Source organism: Ascaphus truei, unplaced genomic scaffold (assembly GCF_040206685.1).
Source record: "Ascaphus truei isolate aAscTru1 unplaced genomic scaffold, aAscTru1.hap1 HAP1_SCAFFOLD_1040, whole genome shotgun sequence".
NCBI classification, from domain to species: Eukaryota; Metazoa; Chordata; class Amphibia; order Anura; family Ascaphidae; genus Ascaphus; species Ascaphus truei.
The window spans coordinates 96,083-119,046 of record NW_027453905.1 but is presented as its reverse complement, the minus strand read 5'-3'; the positions used below and the strand labels follow the sequence as shown (position 1 = coordinate 119,046).

General features: G+C 49.2%; 1 long non-coding RNA gene across 1 annotated transcript; it reads right to left on the bottom strand.

Moving 5' to 3' along the window:
- Positions 1–2,804: 2,804 nt before the first annotated feature.
- Positions 2,805–10,056, bottom strand: LOC142474989 (uncharacterized). Its single transcript, XR_012790656.1, has 3 exons — positions 9,970–10,056; positions 5,437–5,503; positions 2,805–3,091 (listed from the first exon to the last, which is right to left on the bottom strand). It is a non-coding gene; the product is annotated as an uncharacterized LOC142474989 (long non-coding RNA).
- Positions 10,057–22,964: the final 12,908 nt, after the last annotated feature.

Sequence of the window (22,964 nt, the reverse complement as noted above, 5' to 3'; positions counted from 1 at the left end):
AGGATCGGGAGAACATGAACTTGACTGAGGAGTGGAAGTCCCAGAGTCAGAGGCTTCACGCGATACTGTTGGGGAGACAGTATCAGATATCACTATTTCGAACACAGGGTCCTTGAAAGCAGTAGATACATTAGGTACTAGCGAAACCTCACTGGAAGGTAAGCCTGAGTTTGCAGCTGAAGTAGAGTGATCTGTAGTAGGTACCCCAAATATTGTGGAAAAATCAGAGAAGTGTAACTCGGTTTTGAACCCTGGGTCCTTTGAATCTGTAGGATAAACAGTCACTACAGAAGATTCCAAGAGAGATAACCCTTAGTTGGTTGTCGCAGCCATGTAGTCTGTAGCGGATACCTCGAATACTGTGGGAAAAACAGCGAGAGAGTATTATCTGAGGAGTCGGAATGCCAGACTCTAAGGCTAAGCGTGGAGTAATAGGGAAGTTAGGAAGAAAAAAGTGTTCTCAGCAGTGAGGAGCTTAAAGTCATTCTTGGTTATCACTTAAGCTGTGGGAAAATCAGTGGAGAAACAGTTTGTTCCTGAACAAAGGATTGAACAGCAACAGTGGTTATACTAAGTACAGCACCGGAGTCCGAGGAAGGTATACTGGACACTGCCGAGAGTACTTGAGGAGTCAGACTGGGTGTTTCCATGGGGTCCAAGGACATTGTGCTTGTCTCTGAAATGGGTGGTTGGGAAATAGCAGAAACCGGACCGAACACTTCAATTACATTCTAAGAGAAAGAACTATGCTCGGCACTGAGGACGTGTGAGAGCCGAGTATAAGAAGGCCAGTGAGAGAGGTGTGAGGGCATTCTCCAATGAGAGAGCACCAAGGCAGGGCGACACTAATTGCCAGCACAGGTGGATGTGAGGGGAGGTTGTCTGGAAACAGCACAGTTCTGTAAGGAAAGGGTTTCCACCAAACCCAGGAACGGATTCCTTACACCTATGCCGCCTGCCCTAACCCCGGCCTGGATATATATTGTTAACCCTGACTTCTCCAATCCTGACCCGGCTACGTTTGACCACGGAATTCGCACTCCGGACCCGTCTTTATGGTCTAAGGTTGGTGTATAACCATCCCCACTCTCAGCCCTGCAGTCCAGTCCTGGTTTGTGGCGAGCACAAACCTGACAGTCTACTACTTTTCATAATACACTTGTATGTTTCCTGAAGATCCTGGCAGACTTACATGGTCACTCTACCTTATAATTTCAATGCTATTTTTTCTGGTGTCCTTTGCAAGAATTGTGCAGGGTGAGCGTGCACTTTCAGAGAGAGGTATGTGGGTCTGAATACCAGAATCCTTGTTTAAATGAAATAATATCTGGAGGCTGAAAAAAAAGAGGAAGCTCTGAAGAAGTAAACGTGGAAGCAGACTTGTGAGAGACGAAATGTGACCACTAAGTTTAGAGTTGTGTATCTGAGGCCTGAATTTTGTCAGCCTCCAGATTGTGCTACTAGCTAAGATTGTGCTACTGGCTAGAGCCACAAACAAGTGATCTAAACATCCGGGCCTTAGAGCCAGGATTTACAAGCATAAAGGCCCTTCTCAAAGTCAAACACAATGTCCATAAAAGCTTTGTCACATTGGACCTTCTATAGGAGAATCGCAACTCTCTAAACATTGAATAAAAGTCTGAGGCAAGAAGACTTCCATTTTACCCAACCAACAGTGGTGTGAATATTTATGGTATCCTTGTGTGGTTATTAGACACTTTGGGGCCTATTCACTAAACTTTGATAAGTTCAGTGCATTGCTGAACGAGTTTGCATTTTGTTGAGTCTATAGATGTAAGGCTGCCTGTCTATATGCCAGGGGTCCCAAACGCGCACCAAGATGCCTGTCAAGCATTTGTGGGTGGCCGTGACTAGCCATTTCATAGATCAGGGTCGCAAACATGTTGATCGTGAGCTACGAGTAGCTTGCCGGCTTCCAGTGAGTAGCTTGCCGCTGTGCCGCAGTTTCCTTCTGCTCCGGACGTCGGCACAACTTCCGCATCTGTGACACTGGAGGCCACCCCCAAGGTAATTGTGTGTTTGTATGTTAATTGGTTGCTGCCTGCTACTCTCCTGGACTCTCAAGTGTGCGCCTTGGACACAAAAAGGTTGGGACCACATGTGTAGTGAGTAAAAAAATAGGGTAAATGCTGCACACCATAAAATGATGGGGGGGAAAATCTGATACTAATATCTGTGGTCCTGGTTCCACGGACTGCCTGCCAATACTCCAGAATGAATCAAAACTAATGCAGCTGAAACATAGCACTATGGATTTTCATCAAGCTAAATGTATTGTGCCAAAACGAAACACATTGTTTCTGCCTCTAACTGGCCTTTCACTTGATAAAAGCCAGTTCGAGGCCGAAACATTGTGTTTCCTTATGGCACAATAAATGTTACTTGATGAAAATCTGTAATGCTCTGATTCATCTACATTAGTTTGGACCCCAAGTGTAGGACATTCAAGTACCAGCAAACGTGGCAGGCACCAGAATGTGTCATATGGCCTGTCACAAGAGACCAGAACTTATCACTGTGACCAGACAGGACAAAGCAGTTCAATAAATGTTTATATCCAGCCAGAGCCAGCAACCTCAAAACATAAACATAATTGAGCTATTCTCACTAAAACAGGGGCATACGGAAGGGATCTGAGCTGGCTAGGTGCTGAGCACCACATTGAAGGCTTACCCGGGACTTGCTTCCACTCTCTGTTGAGGCAATATCGTCTAGACTTCTCTGGTACAATTTGCAGCAGAGACCTTTCAAAAGTAATGCTTAATAGTCCTTGCTCTCCACTTCTTCTCTGTCAAGATACAGTTCATAGTACAAAAGTTCTTTTGAATGTCCCACAGGGTTAGACTTCCAGGCTCATGTCTGGGTGTCTCCAGCACAGTCTTGGAGCTCACCGCTTAGTTCACTTTGACGGCAAGATCAGAGTGAACTATGGAATGCTGATTGGGTTCCCCTTTCATAGATTCCCTGCTTCCATAGGAAATCATGGTAGAATTGCAGGTGACCAATCAGTAGGTGAGGGTTCATCTGTAATTGGTCAATCAGATGAGGTGGGGCTAAGAGATGTAAGGGCCTGTGGAGGGAAATACAAACGAGTCAATGGGAGCAGCACCTATCAGTGTGGACTCAGCAATGGCTTCCCCCAGCTGGCTGGAATGATTTTACCCCCTTGGCTGGCACCACTCTGGCTGGGGAGGTAAAAAAATGCTCCACTTTTATGGTGGATGCCCCCTCCCCCCCAGTCAGATGTCCGCCAATTGCCACTCTCCTTTCTTTCTACACTTCACCTGCTCCTCCAGTCACAGCAGCAGCCATTTTCCCCAAACATGTGGTCTGCACAAAGGGTTTCTCATCCCCACATGCCCAGACTTTGGATATGCTTAACTGTTGCATAAAGTAAAGAAAAAAAAAACCATTTCTACACTTGCAGTTGAATAAAGAGTATATTTTACATAGGATGCATAGGCTACCGGGCTTTTAAATACAGGGTAGCTAACGTGTCTGATGGTTAGATGAGCCCCAGGTAAGGACGAGCCCCAGGTATTAACCTTTATTATACTTGTGCGTGTGTGTATTATAGTACAGTATATGCAAGTGATACAATGCTAGGTAAAAAAAACATCTCTAAATCCTCTCATTGAAGCCTTTGCTGTGTGTATTATAATATATGCAAGTGATACAATGCTAGGTAAAAACTATCTTTGAATCCTGTTTCATCCTACCCTTAATTAAATTAAGCATTGAAACCTAGACAGGGAACACCCTGTGTAGAAAACCTTCTGTTTGAATGTGCCTCAGATGTGCTAATTAAGCAGACAAAAGTTTAAAAGGAAGTTCAGAAGAAGTGGACACCCCCAACTGGCCCTGATTCCTGCATTTGAATTACGCTGGAAAGGAGGATATCATCTATACCAGACTGCATCATTACTGCTGTGATGCTACCTTTACCATTTATATTTGCTGTGTGTTCACTTCTTCTCAAATTATGCACTTCTTTTTTCCAGCCTCAGTATGTCTCTAACTCCATTCATATATCTCCATCTCTCCTTCCTTTACCACTTCTCTGTTCACATGAACTCCTTTCTTACCTGCGTCCTCTGACACCACACAGCTATATCCCCTGCACTAAAAAACACCCCTACAAATCATCCTCACACATCCTCTTTCTATCCATGCTTCTCCTCCTTGCTTCTGGGGATATCTCTCCCAATCCTGGTCCCTGCCTTATTCCTACATGCTCTCGTCCTCGCCTGCCAATTACAACCTCTACTCCTTCTGGTGTGAACCCCTCCAACCTCACACCCATCCCCTGCCACCCTCCCTCCTCTCTCCCTTTCTCCTGTGCCCTTTGGAATGCTCGCTCCCTTACTCACAAGTGCCTCTCTGTGCATGACTTCTTTCTCTCTCACTCTGCTCCTATTTGCTATAACTGAGACCTGGCTCACTCAGTCTGACACTGCTCTGGAAGCTGCGCTCTCCTATGGTGGCCTTTCTTTCTCCCACACTCCGTGTCCTGACGGCAGGGGTGGAGGCGTGGGAATCCGGCTCTCTTTCTGCCGTTACCGAACCATTCCTATTCCTCCATCTCTTGCTTTTCCCTCCTTTGAGGCTCACACTGTCCAGATCTTCTCTCCCTGTCCATGTGGTGGTCATTTATCGCCGACCTACCTCTTCTCACCCCCCTTCTGCCTTTCTCACTTTGAATCCTGGCTCTCTTTCTCTCCTCAGACTCCCCCGTTCTTCTCCTTGGGGACTTCAATTGTCATATTGATGGCCCCTCTCTCCCTTGGACATCCCACTTTCTCTCTCTAACCTCTTCTTTTGGCCTTCAACAGTGGTCTGCAGCCAGCACCCACAAGGATGGCCATTACTTAGACCTGGTTTTCACTAAAAACGTCTCTCCGATTTCTCCATTTCCTCTTTTCCTCTCTCTGACCATCACCTCATCTCATTCTATCTCGCTTCTCCCTTTCTCCACCTCCATCTAACCCCCGGTTCTGCAGAAACCTGCGCTCTATTCACTTTCCTGACTTTGAATCCACGTTACGCTCCACTCTCAGCTCTGCTACAGACCCTGACAACCTGGTCAGGAACTACAACTCTGCCTTGTCCTCCTCTCTTGATCTTCTTGCCCCGCTTTCTCTCTGCCGCCCTCGCCCTTCTAACCCTAGACCCTGGCTAAATTCCCACATGCTGCGTTCCTCTGAACGCCTCTGGAGGAAATCGCATACTCTCGCAGACTTCCTTCACTACAAATTTATGCAATCCTGTTTCAACTCTGCCCTCTCGCAAGCTAAACATGTCTACTTTTCTTTTTTTTTTGTAACTTAGATTTTATTGCATTTTTCCAAACAAGTGATACAGAATACAGTATACATTACATTCATTTTTAGTGTTAATCTCCGCTATAGACAGTACCGTATGTCAGCTCGTGAGACATATCCCGGTTTTTCGGGCCCTACTCGACCGGATTGTTTTGGGTGGACTAGCAATAAAGATAATAACATAATTCACATAGTACGATTAATTCAAATTGACAAACACAAAATCAATAAAGAAAAAAAAAAAAAATTAAAAAAATAAGGAGGTGGGTAGGAAGGGAGTAAGGGGTGGCGCAGCCGGAAGAGGAGCATCGACTCGTGCTTGGTCTCTTCACCGATCCTAGTAAGGTTCTTTGTGGGTTGCGTCCTCTCCAGTTTAACACCTCTGTAGGTGTTCTGTCTATTTGTCTGTATAGTCGTCGTGAGCTGAGTTTTCGCTCCTAAAGGAGAACGCACCTGCATCTATCACAGCCAGATTGTGTTCCTCTCAACCCCGGATATCCATCTGCGCCAGCCAAGGCGCCCATACTTTGAGATAATTGGTGCCAGTGTCGTTAACTAGACTCGTCAACTTTTCCATCTGGCAGATAAACCACAATCGATTTTGAATCTTTGGGATACTTGGAATTTTGGGGCGTTTCCATAGTGCTGCGATCTCGCTCCGTGTGGCTATTGCAAAATGTGCTATTAGTTTATTGTTTGCTTTGGACAGGCCCGTTAGTGGTCTATTCAAGAGGAATAGCCATGGGTCTGGGGGAATAGTGAGGTCGAAGACCCTCTATCCAATGTCTAATTTCTTCCCATAGTGGGGAGATCCGCGGGCAAGACCACAGCATATGTAACAGATCGGCCGATCCTCCGCACTGCCGGGGGCATAGTGAGGAGGATCCAGGCACGAACTTGGCTAATTTCATTGGGGTGAGGTACCACCGCATTAGGACCTTATATGCGTTCTCCTTTAGTGCGGTACATATGGAGCTTTTTGCCGTGGCCAGATATATAGCGTTCCACTCGTCGTCTTCTAATGTCTCTCCCAGGTCTCTTTCCCATTGGGTTCTAAATGACGGTGGCTGCTGTCTAGAGCTCGCAGAATCAACTACTTCCTTGTACAATTGTGATGTGAGTCCCTTTGTGTCGGTCTCTGCCAGACAGAGCTTTTCGAATGACGTCAGGGGGGGGTATGGGGCAAATTTGTTATAAAATGCTCGGAGCTGGAGGTACCTAAAAAATTCTGAGTGGGGTATATCTTTTTCTTCTCTGACGTGATCAAACGTTTTAATCTTGCTATTGTAACCCTCCAGATCTTTAATTCGTATATAACTTTTTGTTTCCAAATTGATGCATCTCCCTCCAGAAGGCCAGGAGCGAACTTGGGATTGTTCCAAATTGGGGACATCAAAGATTTACTCGTTGTGAGAGAGTATTTAGTCTTATTAGCCTCCCAGATAGACAACGAGTTGGTCATTGAGGAAAGTGGCATGTCAGCAGATCGTCATGCTGTTTTAGGTAGCCAAATCAAGTTGCGTATTTTTAAAGGAGCGCAGGCAGCACTCTCTAATTCCACCCACCATTTTAAATGTGGACTGGATTGCCATTGAACAATTTGGCTTAATTGAGCCGCTTTGTAATATGAGAGCAGGCAGGGTACCGCTAGGCCCCCCGCTAGGACAGATCTTTTCATATTTAATTTGTTGACTCTCGGTTTTTTCCCTCCCCAGATAAATTTAGAGATTGCAGACTGAAGTGAGAGCAAATCCTTCAGTCTGAGTGGCACTGGTAACGTCTGGAAAAGGTATAGGATACGAGGGAGTAGGTTCATTTTGACGCTATGTATCCTACCTATCCAGGATATTCGTATAGAGGACCATTTATGGAGGTAAGCTATCAACGTCCGAATTAGGTTGGGGTAATTTGCATTGTAGATGTCTTTTGTGTTCTTGGCTATGTGGACTCCTAGATATTTTATGTATTTCTGTTGCCAGTGGAAGTTAAAATTCAGTTGCAATAACTTCTCTACGTGTCTAGGGAGATTGATGTTGAGGGCTTCAGATTTAGCTTGATTTATTTTAAATCCCGAAATGCTCGAGAATCTGTCCAATAAATCCAATAGGTTTGGCAAGGAGGTGAGGGGCTTTGAGATAATTAGTAGGATATCATCTACGTACAGGGCCGCTTTATGTGTTTGAGAATATACGTTTAACCCTGAGATATCCGGGTTGCCTCTAATTTGCGCCGCCAGTGGTTCTATACATAGAGCGAACAGGAAAGGGGATAATGGGCATCCCTGTCTCGTGCCACTCTTAATTTGAAAGGGGAGAGATGAAAAGCCCTGGTGTATTACCCTGGCGGTAGGTCCTGAGTACAGCGAGAGAATCACTCTACTCACCTGATCCCCAAAGCCAAATGCCGCAAGCGTCTCCTTCAGGTAAGGCCAGTCTATCCTATCAAAAGCTTTTTCTGCATCCAGACTTAACAACATACAGGCATACCCCGGTTTAAGGACACTCACTTTAAGTACACTCGCGAGTAAGGACATATCGCCCAATAGGCAAACAGCAGCTCACGCATGCGCCTGGCAGCACGTCCTGCACAGCAATACCGGCTCCCTACCTGTACCGAAGCTGTGCGCAAGCGGGGAGACTATAGAGCCTGTTACAAATGTGTTATTTACATCGGTTATGCACGTATATGATGATTGCAGTACAGTACATCCATCGATAAGTGGGAAAAAGGGAGTGCTTCACTTTAAGTACATTTTCACTTTACATACATGCTCCGGTCCCATTGCGTACGTTAATGCGGGGTATGCCTGTACTTTGTGTGTTATTTTTAGTGGCCAATTCTACCAGATCAATAAATCGCCGGGTATTGTCCGCTGCCTGTCTGCCTTTAATGAATCCGACCTGATCTGGGTGTATAAGTCTGGGTAGGATTAGACATAATCTATTGGCCAATAGTTTAGCGTATATTTTAATATCAGTATTGATTAGGGATATGGGCCTATAACTTTTGAAGTCCAGCGGATCTTTACCTGGTTTATGGATTAATGATATAGACGCCTGTAACATCTCTCTGAGGATGGGGGCTCCTGCTAATATTGCATTGAACACGTGGAGCAACCTAGGGGCTAGTACTTTGGCAAATTTCTTATAGTATAGCCCCGAGAAGCCATCAGGCCCTGGGGCTTTTGAGGGTTTGAGTTCCTTAATGGCTTGTGACACCTCCTCTATAGAGAAATCAGCGCCCATGGCCTCTCTCTCTGCCTCTGTCAATCTCCCTAGTTTTGAGCTGGCTAAGAAATCTCTCAGCTTCTCGCTCGTTTTAGCGTTATGTGCCACTTTCTCTCCATTATATAGTGTTTCATAGAACAAACCAAATTCTTCTACTATTTTCTTAGGGTTGGCCGTGGGGGTGCCTGATTTTAAGCGTATAGCTTGGATATTAAACTTCACTTGTCTGTCTCTTAACGCTCGAGCCAGCATAGTATCCGGCCTGTTCGCTTTTTCGTAAAATTTCCTCTTAGACCAACTCAGCGCGTTATCTGCCCTGGAGGTCAACAACATGTTTAGTTCAATTTTGGTATCTTTCAATTCTTGTAGGGTTACTCTTATGGAGAGATGTAAGGGAATGTAATCTCGATTGAAGCTTCATAATTTTTGAGTCCCTTTCCCGTTTTCTCCTAGCTGTGGTGCTAATTAGTATGCCCCTCAGCGTCGCTTTGTGAGCCTCCCATAATACAAACTGGGAATCTACAGAGCCTGTGTTTGTGTGGAAGAATTGAACTATTTCTTCCTTTATTGTCTCATACATCTCAGGGATTTTTAGGATTGATTCGTTGAGCTTCCAGTTCGCTCCTGGTCTGCCTGTTCGGATGTGCTCGCACCTTAGCTCTATCGGTGCATGGTCAGACCATGAAATATCATTGATCCCAGCTCGGGAGACCAGAGGAACCAGTTGGCAAGAGACGAAAAAGTAATCAATTCTGCTGTAGGAGCCGTGTGGGTGGGAATAGAACGTATAGTCCCTATCAGTCGGGTGTAGTTCTCTCCATATGTCAGTCAGTTGGTTGTCTTTGAGGCCCTTGCGTAAAGAGGTCCCCACTTTTTTATGTACTGTGCCCGTATTCCCTGATCTGTCTAGGATTGGTTGCATGACCATGTTGATATCCCCTGCGAGTATTACGCCGCCCCTTGCGACGGTGCGTAGAGTCCGAAAAAAGTCTTCAAAGAAGACTGCGTCCTGCTCGCAGGGGGCATAGATTGTGGCTATTGTGATGCATTGCTCCCGTATCGTGCCCACTAGTATAAAAAAGCGTCCCTCTGTGTCTCTTTTAATAGTTTGGGCTACAAATGGGATTTTATTATGGAACAAGATGACCACTCCACGTTTTTTAACCGGTGCGGTGGAAAGGTAGAACTGGGCATAGTCTTTGTCTAGGAATTTAGGCGCGTTGGTCTTGCTAAAATGAGTCTCCTGTAACATTAGGACATCTGCGTGTTTTCGTTTATAGTCAGCGAAAGCTATTTTTCTCTTGGTTGGGCTATTAAAGCCCTTAACGTTATGTGATATAAGGGTTAACGCCATCACTTAATGTGTGAGAAGTGTAACAAGCTAACGTTTGATGACTCACCCTGTCCACTTTGTCCCTTGTTCAACTGGCGGACGTTTTTGGTGTTACCATCCGGCAAAGTTCTTGTGTTCCGTCTAGGTCGGCATCCTCCCCGGCCGGGTGGGGAAAGGATTGGGAGAGGTAGGGAGGGAGGAGACAGTACAAGGGAAAACACATAAGGGGTAAAGCAAAATTGGAAACATAAGTTAATCCGCTTTGTAATAATGAAAAAAAATAAAAGAAAAACCAGAGCTCCCCTCAGGGTCCCCCGAGTGGGAATCTGACGCCCAATGGGCAGGTCGGTATGCCTGACCTTCCAAAATGGCCGGCTTTCCCTTCCCAGGACCGACCCCCCTGGGACTTGTTTGAGGTCCTAATTCGTCAGGGACCTATATGAGGAACACATGTACGACATCGTGGGTGAATCCCACCGGCGCAAAACTGATAACTAACTTAACCTTAAACTGTAGCGTGATTTTTAACTTTATAACGACTTACAGCAGTACCTAAGTTATAGTGAGTGCATATCCATATATATACATGCATATACCCAGCAGTTGAATGAACACAATTATTTAATGATTTAATGAACATATTTAACCTATTTAACCCATGAACCTTATATAACACTAGCTGAGAGACCCGGCGTTGCCCGTGATGTAAATGCGTAATGGGTCGTATTATTTATAAATCGTGGAACAATAGGTGAGTATTTGTTGTAAAGGTTTCATAATAATGTTGAAAAGATGGAAGAAAATGTAATACGATGTTGTATAAAAATGGTTTATTGTAAACACACCACAGTACAATGTATATTTTGGTGACATAAGTGATGTGAAAATGTGAGGCGTGTGTCTTCCTAGGGTGTGAGGCGGCGGATGGGTGTTCAGTACGGGTGGCGCGTGGGTAGTGAGTGCTGGCTGTGGGTTGGGGTCCTACTAGGGTGGGAGGCGGCGGGTGTGTGGCGAGTGCGGGTGACAGCTGGTCAGTGATATTGTTGCGTAGGGGCAGGATGCGGCAGGTGTGTGTCGAGTGTGTGGGTTGTCTGTTGAATGCGTGCGGCGGGTGGGGGGAGGTGGGAGGTGGTGTGAAGGGGGAGGAGGTGGGAAGGGGAAGGGGGGGGAGGCGGTGGGAAGGGGGGGAGGCGGTGGGAAGGGGGGGGAGGCGGTGGGAAGGGGGGGGGGAGGCGGTGGGAAGGGGGGGGGAGGCGGTGGGAAGGGGGGGGGAAGGGTGGGGAGGCGGTGGGAAGGGTGGGGAGGCGGTGGGAAGGAGGGGGGAGGCGGTGGGAAGGGGGGGGAGGCGGTGGGAAGGGGGGGGAGGCGGTGGGAAGGGGGGGGAGGCGGTGGGAAGGAGGGGGGAGGCGGTGGGAAGGGGGGGGAGGCGGTGGGAAGGGGGGGGGAGGCGGTGGGAAGGGGGGGGAGGCGGTGGGAAGGGGAGGTGGGAAGGGGAGGTGAAGGGGGGTGGAGGGGAGGTGAAGGGGGGTGGAGGGGAGGTGAAGGGGGGTGGAGGGGAGGTGAAGGGGGGTGGAGGGGAGGTGGAGGGGAGCTGAAGGGGGTGTGGAGGGGAGCTGAAGGGGGTGTGGAGGGGAGGTGAAGGTGGTGTGGAGGGGAGGTGAAGAGGGGGGGGTGGCGGGGAGGTGAAGGGGGGGGGGTGGCGGGGAGGTGAAGGGGGGGGGGGGGCGGGGAGGTGAAGGGGGGGGTGGCGGGGAGGTGAAGGGGGGGGTGGTGGCGGGGAGGTGAAGGGGGGGGTGGCGGGGAGGTGAAGGGGGGGGTGGCAGGGAGGTGAAGGGGGGGAGGTGAAGGGGGTGTGGAGTGGAGGTGAAGGGGGGGTGGAGTGGAGGTGAAGGGTAGGTGAGGGGGGGTGGAGGGGAGGTGAAGGGGAGGTGAAGGGGGAGGAGGGGAGGTGAAGGGGGGGTGGAGGGGAGGTGAAGGGGAGGTGAAGGGGGGTGGAGGGGAGGTGAAGGGGAGGTGAAGGGGGGGTGGCGGGGAGGTGAAGGGGGGGGCGGGGAGGTGAAGGGGGGGGGCGGGGAGGTGAAGGGGGGGGTGGCAGGGAGGTGAAGGGGGGTGGAGGGGAGGTGAAGGGGGGTGGAGGGGAGGTGAAGAGGAAGTGGAGGGCAGGTGAAGGGGGTGGAGGGCAGGTGAAGGGGGGTGGAGGGGGGGTGGAGGGGAGGTGAAGGGGGGTGGAGGGGGGGTGGAGGGGAGGTGAAGGGGGGTGGAGGGGAGGTGAAGCGGGGTGGAGGGGAGGTGAAGGAGGGTGGAGGGGAGGTGAAGGGGATGTGGAAGGGAGGGGAAGTGGAGTGAGGGGAGGTGAGGGGAGGTGAGGGGTGGGTGAGGGGAGGTGAGGGGTGGGTGAGGGGAGGTGAGGGGTGGGTGAGGGGAGGTGAAGGCCGCTCACTCACCCGTCCGGCAGGTCCCACTTGGATCTGAGGCGGGAGGCAGCGTGTTGTGGCCGCTCCCCCGCTGTGTCCCGGGCGCTCGCTCGTTCCGCTTCCCCGCTGACTGTAGCGGTGCCGGGGGGGGGGGGGGTATCGGGGAGACACTGACACTGGAGGGGAGGTGAAGGGGGGGGGTGGAGGGCGGGGTGGAGGGGAGGTGAAGCGGGGTGGAGGGCGGGGTGGAGGGGAGGTGAAGCGGGGTGGAGGGGAGGTGAAGCGGGGTGGAGGGGAGGTGAAGGAGGGTGGAGGGGAGGTGGAGGGGAGGTGAAGGGGATGTGGAAGGGAGGGGAAGTGGAGTGAGGGGAGGTGAGGGGTGGGTGAGGGGAGGTGAGGGGTGGGTGAGGGGAGGTGAAGGGAGGTGAGGGGAGGTGAAGGGAGGTGAGGGGAGGTGAAGGGGGGTGAGGGGAGGTGAAGGGGGTGAGGGGAGGTGAAGGGGGGGTGGAAGTGAGGGGAAGTGGAGTGAAGGGGGGTGAGGGGAGGTGAAGGCCGCTCACTCACCCGTCCGGCAGGTCCCACGTGGATCTGAGGCGGGAGGCAGCGTGTTGTGGCCGCTCCCCCGCTGTGTCCCGGGCGCTCGCTCCCCCGCTGTGTCCCGGGCGCTCGCTCCCCCGCTGTGTCCCGGGCGCTCGCTCCCCCGCTGACTGTAGCGGCGCCGGGGGGGGGGGGGGACTGAAAGCGCGGGAAACAGGGAGGCTTCCGGCCGCCGCCGCGAGTGAGGCCGCCGCCATCTTGGGCACTCGGTGCCGCGAGGCAGGCTGCCTGGCCACTGGCTGTTCCCCCGCCGGGGAGGGGGGTGAGTTGTGAGCGCCGGGGAGGGGGGGGCATGTATATGTGTGGGGGGGGAGAGGTGGGAGATATAGAGGGGGGGTCTCGCATGGCCGCTGACACTGGGTGGGGGGCCGCTGAATCGGTAATAATAGTGTGTGTGTCCCGCTGACTGTAGCGGCGCCGGGGGGGGGGGGGGGAGCGGGGTGAAAGCGCGGGAGACACGGGGAGAGGAGGAGGTGCGCGCGGGTCACGATGTTCAGGGAGGTGTGTGTGTGTGTGTGTGTGTGTGTGTGTGTGTGTGTGTGTGTGTGTGTGTGTGTGTGTGTGTGTGTGTGTGTGTGTGTGTGTGTGTGTGTGTGTGTGTGTGTGTGTGTGTGTGACAGTGTGTGTGTGTGTGTGTGTGTGTGTGTGTGTGTGTGTGTGTGTGTGTGTGTGACTGTGTGTGTGTGTGTGTAACCTCATGCTGTCTGGCCTTCCTGCCTCTCACCTGTCTCCACTACAATCTATCCTAAACGCTGCTGCCAGATCACTCTACTCTTTTCTAGATCTGTCTCAGAATCTCCCCTCATGAAATTGCTCTCCTGGCTTCCGATCAAATCCCGCATCTCACATTCCATTCTCCTCCTCACTTTTAAAGCTTTACACTCTTCTGCCTCACCTTACATCTCAGCCCTAAGTTCTCGTTATGCACCATCCAGACTCGTGCATTCTTCTCAAGGATGTCTTCTTTCTATCCCCTTTGTATTTAACGGGTTCAGGATTTATCTCCTACTGATTTGAGACAATCTCCCCGGGTATAGAGCAGGGTGTTACAGTTGTGATTGGGGTCGCTGGAAGGTCCTTTGGAACATACAGAAATAATTTCCCAAATCAGAACCGAGCAGCATATCAGTATTGAGACGGGGCAGCACACCTACCTTGCAGATACCATTGCCAACAGCCCAGTCCAGGTACTACTGGGCAGTACCACACACAAATGTACCGGGGCACAGGATGAGAGATTTGACTGGGCCCCCACCCCCATGTAAGTAGCCTTACAAGAACCCCCATCCATTTCAGACATTGCAAGCCCCCTTTACTATTCCGCCCTTTCGTACCTCTTTGTGGGCCCCCTCCTCTCCCCATGTATTTCTCTTCCCCAGTCTGTCTCTCTTCACTCACTCTCCCCCCTCCACTATCATTAAATTAACCCCCTCTACCTCAATCCCCTGTACACACACAACACTGGTACAACCCCCTACCTCACAATAATACACCCCACACCCAAAATGCAATACTCTTCCACACTCAAAATACAATAACCCCCCACAAACCCAGCATACAATACTTTGCCACACCCAAAGTACAATACAACCCACACCCAAAGTACAATACAACCCACCCCCAAAAAACATACCCCCACACACACACCACAATACCCCTCCTCACACACCCAAAATACAATACCACCCCTCCACACATCCAAAGGCAGTGCTCGCTGCAAGTTGAAAACTGACAGACTGGTTTAAATGTTGTGCTTCAGGAAGGCAGACAGCCTCATCTTGGGGTATCTTTGGCACAGCCTTGCTTAAGACTTGGTAGTACCTCTGTGATGGGCAAGGGTAACCAGGCTATATAATAAAGGCTAAGCCCTCTGGTTGCCTTGGGTCCCTGGCAGCTACCTATCCCTGTAAGCCAGGGGCCAGGTATCTTTGCATGAAAGTTAAATTGACCCCTGCTTTTTACTTTCCATGTTCCCTTTACCCCAGACTCATGACACTTTCTGTGTGTAAGTTTTAGGTAGGATATTTGGGTAAGAATGCAATTATTTTGTTTGTAGGAGTTTGGGGAGACCGGAGCTACCGGTAGTACCTTTATTTTACCCGTGTGCAGGCATGATTTGCCTGTACACGTGCAAAATTACATCTGGGCAGCCCCGTGTGCCCCAGACTCCAGGTTTTCGAGCCCTGATATCTCACTCCTATATCCCTTACAGCCATGAGTCTCCCCATGTATTAAAATATGTTTTATGTTTCATACATGTATTTTAAGGCTCGGTGCAGTCAGACAGGGCAGCTGCTTAAGGTGCCAGCAAGTCTGCATAATGTCTGTAGTTCAAAGAGGAGACAGGATGTTGAGAGGTGTGGTGGTGCTAAGTGGACGGGGCAGGGCTGAGTACTGAGTCTGGAGAACAGAGACAAACTGTGGGGAGGATCCTCTGGCCTGCCAGACTTAATGGAGCCTACTCAGTAGGTGGCAATGGATTGACTGGGGCAAGTGGAAGTATGTTGGTGCGTTTCCCATTGGCCAATTCATATGTCCTGTCCCCCACATCCCGAACTGGCATGGCATGCACCCTCCTCTGATGTCAGCCAAGAGATGAGCCCCTGTTTCTATATTCTAGTGGAATAGGGTTTCCACGCTCTGATTGGTCGCTCCTCCTAACACCATGCTAAGTATAGCTTAGTGGAGTGTATGTAAGGAGATGACCAAGGCAGAGAACCAGACCATCCAGTGACTTGTGTCGATGAAGGTAAGGTGGGCTTTTCAAAGTTACTCTTTTCGAAAAAGCAGAGGAACCGGGGGTATATTCCAGTCAGGGTAAGCCCACTCCAAGCGGGCGCCCAGCACTTAGGAAAGTGTACATTACCCCCCAGACCTCCATTAAGTGTGCTTTTGTTGTCTGTCTATTGTGTATATCTTCTTGTTGTACGCAGGTTTTCCAAAATAAACTCCATTTTGTTTCTACTACTCAGTTTTGCCTAATGTATGATCAATGAACAAATATAAAAGGTGTTACAAGTACCTGGTCTCCCATGACAACCTCTCCACGCTAGCCTGAGCGAAGTCTCTAGAGCTGAGATTGGCTGCCCTTTTTACAGATTCCCAGCCTCCATAGGAAATCATGGAGAACAGGGCAGAACTGATCACAGCTCACATACCGTGAGTTGGGCCAATCACAGCACGATGGGCAATCTGGGCGGCGAGTATGATGAGGAGGCTGAGGTAAGGAGGGTGTAATTATAAATCAAAAATGAGAACCGCTCTTACCTGCCAATGTTCTCAATGCTGACCCGATATCTCTTTATACGCCTCTCTGTCTGGGCAGACTGGCACCCAGATAGGAGGTCGACCAATCCCCACTCTTTTTTGTCATTAACACATTACTCAAAAACAGCAAGCTTGACCCTACCTGTCTTTCTAACTATTGACCTGTCTCCCTCCTGCCTTTTGCCTCAAAACTCCTTGAACGTCTTGTATTCTCTCGATTGCTCCATTTTCTCAATACCTATTATCTCCTAGAGTCTCTACAATCTGGCTTCTGCACTGCTCACTCCACGGAAACAGCCCTCACTAAAATAACTGACGACCTCCATGCTGCCAAAGACAGAGGTCATTACACTCTGCTAATATTACTCGACCTCTCTGGAGCATTTGGCACAGTGGACCACCCTCTTCTCCTCCACATTCTCCATACTCTTGGTATTCGGAACAAAGCTCTATCCTGGATCTCATCATACCTCTCCCATCATACTTTCAGTGTCTCTTCTGCTAACACTTCCTCCTCTATTGATCTCTCTGTGGGGGTACCCCAGGGCTCTGTACTGGGACCTCTTCTCTTTTTTCTGTACACACTCTCTCTAGGTGACCCAATAACATCTTTTGGGTTTAATTATCACCTCTGCCGACGACACACAAATATACTTTTCAACACCTGACCTTACACCTGCTGTACAAACCAAAGTTTCTGAATGTCTCTGCTATGTCATCCTGGATGAACCCTCCGACGCCTTAAACTCAACATGGCTAAAACAGAGCTCCTCATACTTCCTCCCAAACCTGGCCCTACTACCTCCTTCCACATTACTGTTGGAACTACAGTCATTCACCCAGTAGCCCAAGCACGCTGCCTAGGGGTCACACTCGACTCCTCTCTCACATTCGCCCCTCACATTCAAAACATTTCTAAAACGTGTCGCTTTTTCCTCCGCAATATAACAAAGATACGCCCTTTCCTCTGTTGCTCGACTGCTAAAACTCTGACTCAGGCCCTCATTCTCTCCCGTCTTGATTACTGTAACCTCCTGCTGTCCGGCCTTCCTGCCTCTCACCTGTCTCCCACACAATCTATCCTAAATGCTGCTGCCAGAATCACTCTACTCTTTCCTAGATCTGTCTCAGCATCTCCCCTCATGAAATCCCTCTCCTGGCTTCTGATCAAATCCCACATCTCACACTCCATTCTTCTCCTCACTTTTAAAGCTTTGCATTATTCTGCCCCTCCTTACATCTCATCCCTAATTTCTCATTATGCACCATCCAGACTCTTGCGTTCTTCTCAAGGATGTCTTCTTTCTACCCCCTTTGTATCTAAAGCCCTCTCCCGCCTTAAACCTTTCTCACTGGGAGGCGCATGCGCGACGGTACAGAGTATGGACGTGTAAGTTTCATGCTCCGTGCCCCGCTCGAGAAATAAATGATAAAATAACCACAGAAACGAGTAAAAAACAGCATACACAACACAGTTATAAAGCACAGGATCCCAAGATGTCCAAAAGAGGGGTGCAAGTAACAAGAAAGAAGGGGCTGCCAGAATACTTCGGAAGAACGTGGCCGGGCAGAGCGGAGTCAGAAATGGCGCCGATTTTAAACGCGGGCTCAGAGTCAGAGCCAGACGGAGAAGGAGAAGAAATCAGCGATCAGGGCCTTGGGCCGGTCCGGCAGTGCGACTTCATGCGGCTTTCTAACGATCTACGGTCCATGTTACAGGCTGAGATGCGGGATCTTAAAAAGGAGGTATCAGGCCTGGGAGAAAGGACGGGGGTCCTCGAGACGAAAATGAACCAGTCCATCAAAGCCATTAAACGACAGGACAAAAGGTCTGGGGATTTACAGGCACAAATAAATGAGATCCGAGACAGGCAGGAGGACGCGGAGAACCGCGATAGGAGAAACAACCTGCAGATCAGAGGAGTGCCAGAATCAGTCCTGGACTGTGATGAATACATCACGCGGTGGATGGAGTCAATACTGCCGGAGACGCAGCAAAGGCTGCTGGCTATGGATCGCTGCCATAGGGCACTAAGGGCCAAACCGCTGCAAAATGAGCAGCCAAGGGACATTGTGATCAGACTGCACCACTATAGAACGAAGGAGGCTGTGCTCCAGAAAACAAGACCACTACCAGCAGTGGAGTTTGAAGGGGCCCGGTTACTAATATTCCAGGATCTTTCCCCAGTAACGTTGGCTAGGCGGAGAAACCTGGGCCCCCTAACCAAAACTCTGAGAGACAATGGGGTGAGGTACCGGTGGACCTTCCCCTTTGGCCTTTCGGTAACGAGAGGTGGCAAGACCATGCTAATAAGAGAGCCAGAGGAAGGCCCTGCCATGATGCACAAGCTAGGGCTAGGGGAGGCCCCCGTGCACTCGAGCCCCCATGAACCAACCCTGGACCCAAACTGGTCACAGAGCCCCAAAGCTCCACGAGCGAGAAGAGACAATTAAAGGCCAAAGAAGTAATAAACAAAAAGCAAAGAAAGTTAAAAAGTTACTCTGTTTTAAAGTTTAGAAATGTCCCCAGCAGCTACAGATGTTGTGCAATTTATTAGCCAGTTTTAAGGTGATAATCGCACGCCACCAAAGACTCAATCACCGAGACCTGCAAAAGAAATAAAGGTACCTGGAATCGCTGGCCTTCAAAGCAGAGAAAGCATGGTCTCCAAAGATGGCGGTGTAAATGGAGGCACCGCTGGATCCACGCTGAACCGCAGGAGCAGGAAGGTAAAGGAAGGCGGGAACCTGGAGAGAGCGCGAACACCTCCGTCCGGCCGAGCAACGAAATCCAAAATGGCGGCGGAGCGGAAGGACGTCATCACCCTGAGTCGGAAGATCGGGCGCCATCTTGGAGGTGGCAGCCACGGATGCGCACGGCGGGCCCGGATGACGACAGACGGAGGAAGGCAAGACTAATAAGGACTCTAGAGGTGGCCGAACATTGCCGGACCGGCTTTTCTACACTAGTATAGAGGAGGAAGTGGACGGGGAAGGGTAGCGGAGGGAAGGGGAAGTAGCGGGAGATAGAAGGGGTATGTTAATAGTAGAAAGAAGAGGGGAGAAGGCACTCCACAATAGAAGGATAAGAGGAAGAGGCTTAAGAAGGTTAAAGTAGGTTAGACAGCAAGGGGTATCAAGGAGAGGAGAGGGAGGTACGGCGATAAAGGGGAGGGGAAGGAAGTCAGAGCTAGGGAAGTGAAGAAGTGGGGCAGTAGCAGATGAGAGGAGGGGGAAGTTACGACAGGGAGGCAGCAGGTGTACAGAAGGGTCAAATAGGTAGATAGAAGGGCAGCGTAGGTGATGAGGGAAGAGATAGGTAACACTAGAGAGGGTAAGATTGGAAGAGGTAGATGGGAACAAGGGAGCTGGAAGGCAGGGAACAAGGGAGCCGGAAGGAAAAGAAAGATAGAAGGGAAGTCAGGCAGGGAGTAGAAGACCGGCAGCAACACGGAGCACGGCAGCGACCATCTAAGCGATAGAGGGACCAGGTGAAAAAGAGAGGAAAGCACTAGTGAGGAAGGTGCAGGACTCAGGAGCAAGGGTGGCGGGTCAAGAATGCTAGGAGGGGATAATTAAGTTTCTATGTGGTTTCAGTTTCAAATTTAGGGGAGGGAGGCTCTTCGCTGGCCTAACAAAGTCCTTTGAGCCTGAGCAGCTGGAGAGGGCTACACACACTCCAGGATGTCGGAACTAGCCCCGCAGACCGGGCTGGAGCTCAAAGGCAGCAGTCTCGGAGCCGGAGGAGGAAAGAAGAGGCGCCGAGAAATGTCATTTTATGTTAATTGTGGTCTTGTGTTTATGTTCCCCCAGGTTCCCCCTTTTGTGTGTTCCCCATCTCTTGTTTCCTCAGGGGAGCGGGTCAGATGGAGTGAAGAAAGAAGAAGCGAAGAGGATCAGTGGCATGCGAGGCCAGTAAGAATACGACAGAGCAAAAGGCTGAAGCTCACAAATGAGTAAGGAAATAGTCTTAATCTCGCACAACGTTAAGGGTTTCAATAGTCCAGCTAAAAGAAGGGTTGCATTCAGGGACTATAAGCGGAAGGGAGCAGAAATACTGTTTATACAAGAAACGCATTTTTCAAGGAATAATAGGCCAAACTTTTTAGATAAAGATTTCCGGACGAGCTTCCTGTCCGTTGCACAAGTTAAAAAAAGAGGTGTAGCCATCTTAGAGGTGTAGCCATCTTAATCCATAACAAACTACCATTTATAGCTGACAGAACATACACGGACAGGGAGGGACGGTACATAATAGTGACCGGGACTATTCAAGCCCACCCCATCACTCTGGCGACAGTATATGCCCCATGTGAATCTTCCAACGACTTTTTCACAGTATTTTTTTCTAAGTTACACAAGGTAGCGACAGGCAATATCATACTGACAGGAGACTTGAACCGAGCACTCAACAGCGACTTGGACAGATGCTCTAGCACTAACAAAGCCCACAGACAGGACGTACTAACCATATCAAACGGGATGAGACAGTGTCAACTCTTGGATATATGGAGGGAACAACACCAGGGAATGAGGGAATATACGTTCTACTCCCACCCACACAACAGTTACAGCAGGATAGATTATTTCCTTGTGTCTAATAGATTGGTTCCTGGGGTCACTCGTTCAGAGATACATGATATTTCATGGTCTGACCATGCATCAATAGAGCTGCGATGCACCTTAATTCCACTAGACAGACCCAGAGCAAATTGGAAACTAAATGAGATCCTGTTAAAAATACCGGCTGTAGAAAAGGAGGTAGGGGACAAAATTGAAGAATATTTTCTGGAGAATGAGGGGAGTGTGACCACACACTCCACGCTGTGGGAGGCCCATAAGGCAACCCTCAGGGGGATATTAATGAATTGGCCACCAGACGAAGAAGGGAAAGAGAAAAAAAGATAAGAGAGTTAGAAAAACAATTAGCAGACCTTGCAGCCAATCATAAAGCGAACAAGCAAGATCATATTCTGAAACAATTACTAGATTCCAAAACAAAGCTCAGTCTCCTGCTCTCCTCCCACGCAGAGAAGGAAATGACTTGGTCTAAGCGCAAATTTTATGAAAAAGCTAACAAGCCAGATACCCTACTTGCCAACAAGCTAAAAAATAAGCTTCCAAAGTCCCACATTCACGCAATACGAACCCAGAGTGGGGAACTGACATCCATTCCTGGGAAAATAGTAGAAGAATTTAAAACCTACTATGAAACACTATATATAATGGAGATAAAGCCACCCACACTCGCAAAACACAAGAGATGTTACAAACATTTCTGACAGAGGCAAAACTACCCACACTGAGCAGGGATGAGAGAGAGGCGCTACAAGCTGACTTCACGTTAGAAGAGCTGTCAGAGGTGATTAAAAATCTCAAACCAGCTAAGGCACCGGGGCCGGACGGCTTCTCGAACCTGTATTACAAAAAATATCTGAAATTATTGGCCCCTCACATGCTCCGATTATTTAATGAGATTCTAGCGGGGGCCTCCTTCCCAACTCAAATGCTGCAAGCCTCAATATCAGTGATCCACAAACCTGGAAAGGACCCGGCAGACTGTAAGAGCTACCGGCCTATATCTCTGATTAATTCCGACATTAAAATATACTCCAAACTCATAGCCAACAGAGTGGGTAGCGTCCTTCCCGGGTTGATTCATGCGGATCAAGTAGGGTTTATCGGGGGTAGGCAGGCGGCAGACAACACCAGGAGGATAATTGATTTGATTGATCTGGCCAAACAGAAAAACATTCACTCCATGGTGTTAAGTCTGTACGCAGAGAAAGCCTTCAATAGAATAGACTGGCCCTACCTAACAGCAACACTTGGGGAGTTAGGTTTTGAAGGACGCCTCCTAAAAGCCATTTTGGCACTATACGAGAGCCCAACGGCTCGGGTGAGACATCAGGGATTCCCCTCCGAGCAATTTAGTATTAAAAGTGGAACAAGACAGGGGTGCCCGCTGTCCCCGCTGTTGTTTGCCCTTTGTATTGAGCCCCTGGCAGCCCACATCAGACATAGTCCAGATATTGCAGGAATCTCGATCGGTGATCAAACACACAAAATAGCCTTGTATGCTGACGACGTCATTTTGACGCTGTCAAAACCTCTCACATCCCTGCCCAATGCATTTGAGGTATTAAGTTAATTCAACCAAATTTCGGGTTTTAAAATCAATCAGGCCAAATCGGAAGCCCTCAACATAAATGTACCCAAAGAGGTGGAAAAATTGATAGAAATAAACTTTAATTTCAAATGGCAACCCTCCGCAATCAAATATTTAGGGGTATATATTACACGGGACTACAAAACGATATACAAAGCCAATTTTCCCAGGTTAATTAAGACGCTGAGAGAGGATCTTCGAACCTGGATGAAAGGTAGTATCTCATGGATCGGGAGGATTCATAGCGTGAAAATGAGCCTCCTCCCAAGGATGTTATATCTTTTCCAGAGTCTACCTATACCTTTTGTAACAGCAGACATCCTCTCTCTGCAGTCCCAAATTATGAAATTCATTTGGAATAAGAGAAACCCAAGAATCGCAAAGGGGATCTTAAAGAGACCCACCGTTAGAGGAGGACTAGCGGTACCTTGCTTGATAGCTTACTATAAAGCGGCCCAACTAAATCAAATTACACAGTGGCACATGGACCCACAACTAAGGAGATGGGTTGAATTAGAGAAACACTGCTGTGCACCTATTGATATACATAATGTGATCTGGATACCCAAGAGGGGATTAAACAAGATGGGCACGCCACTTCAGACCATAGTCAAT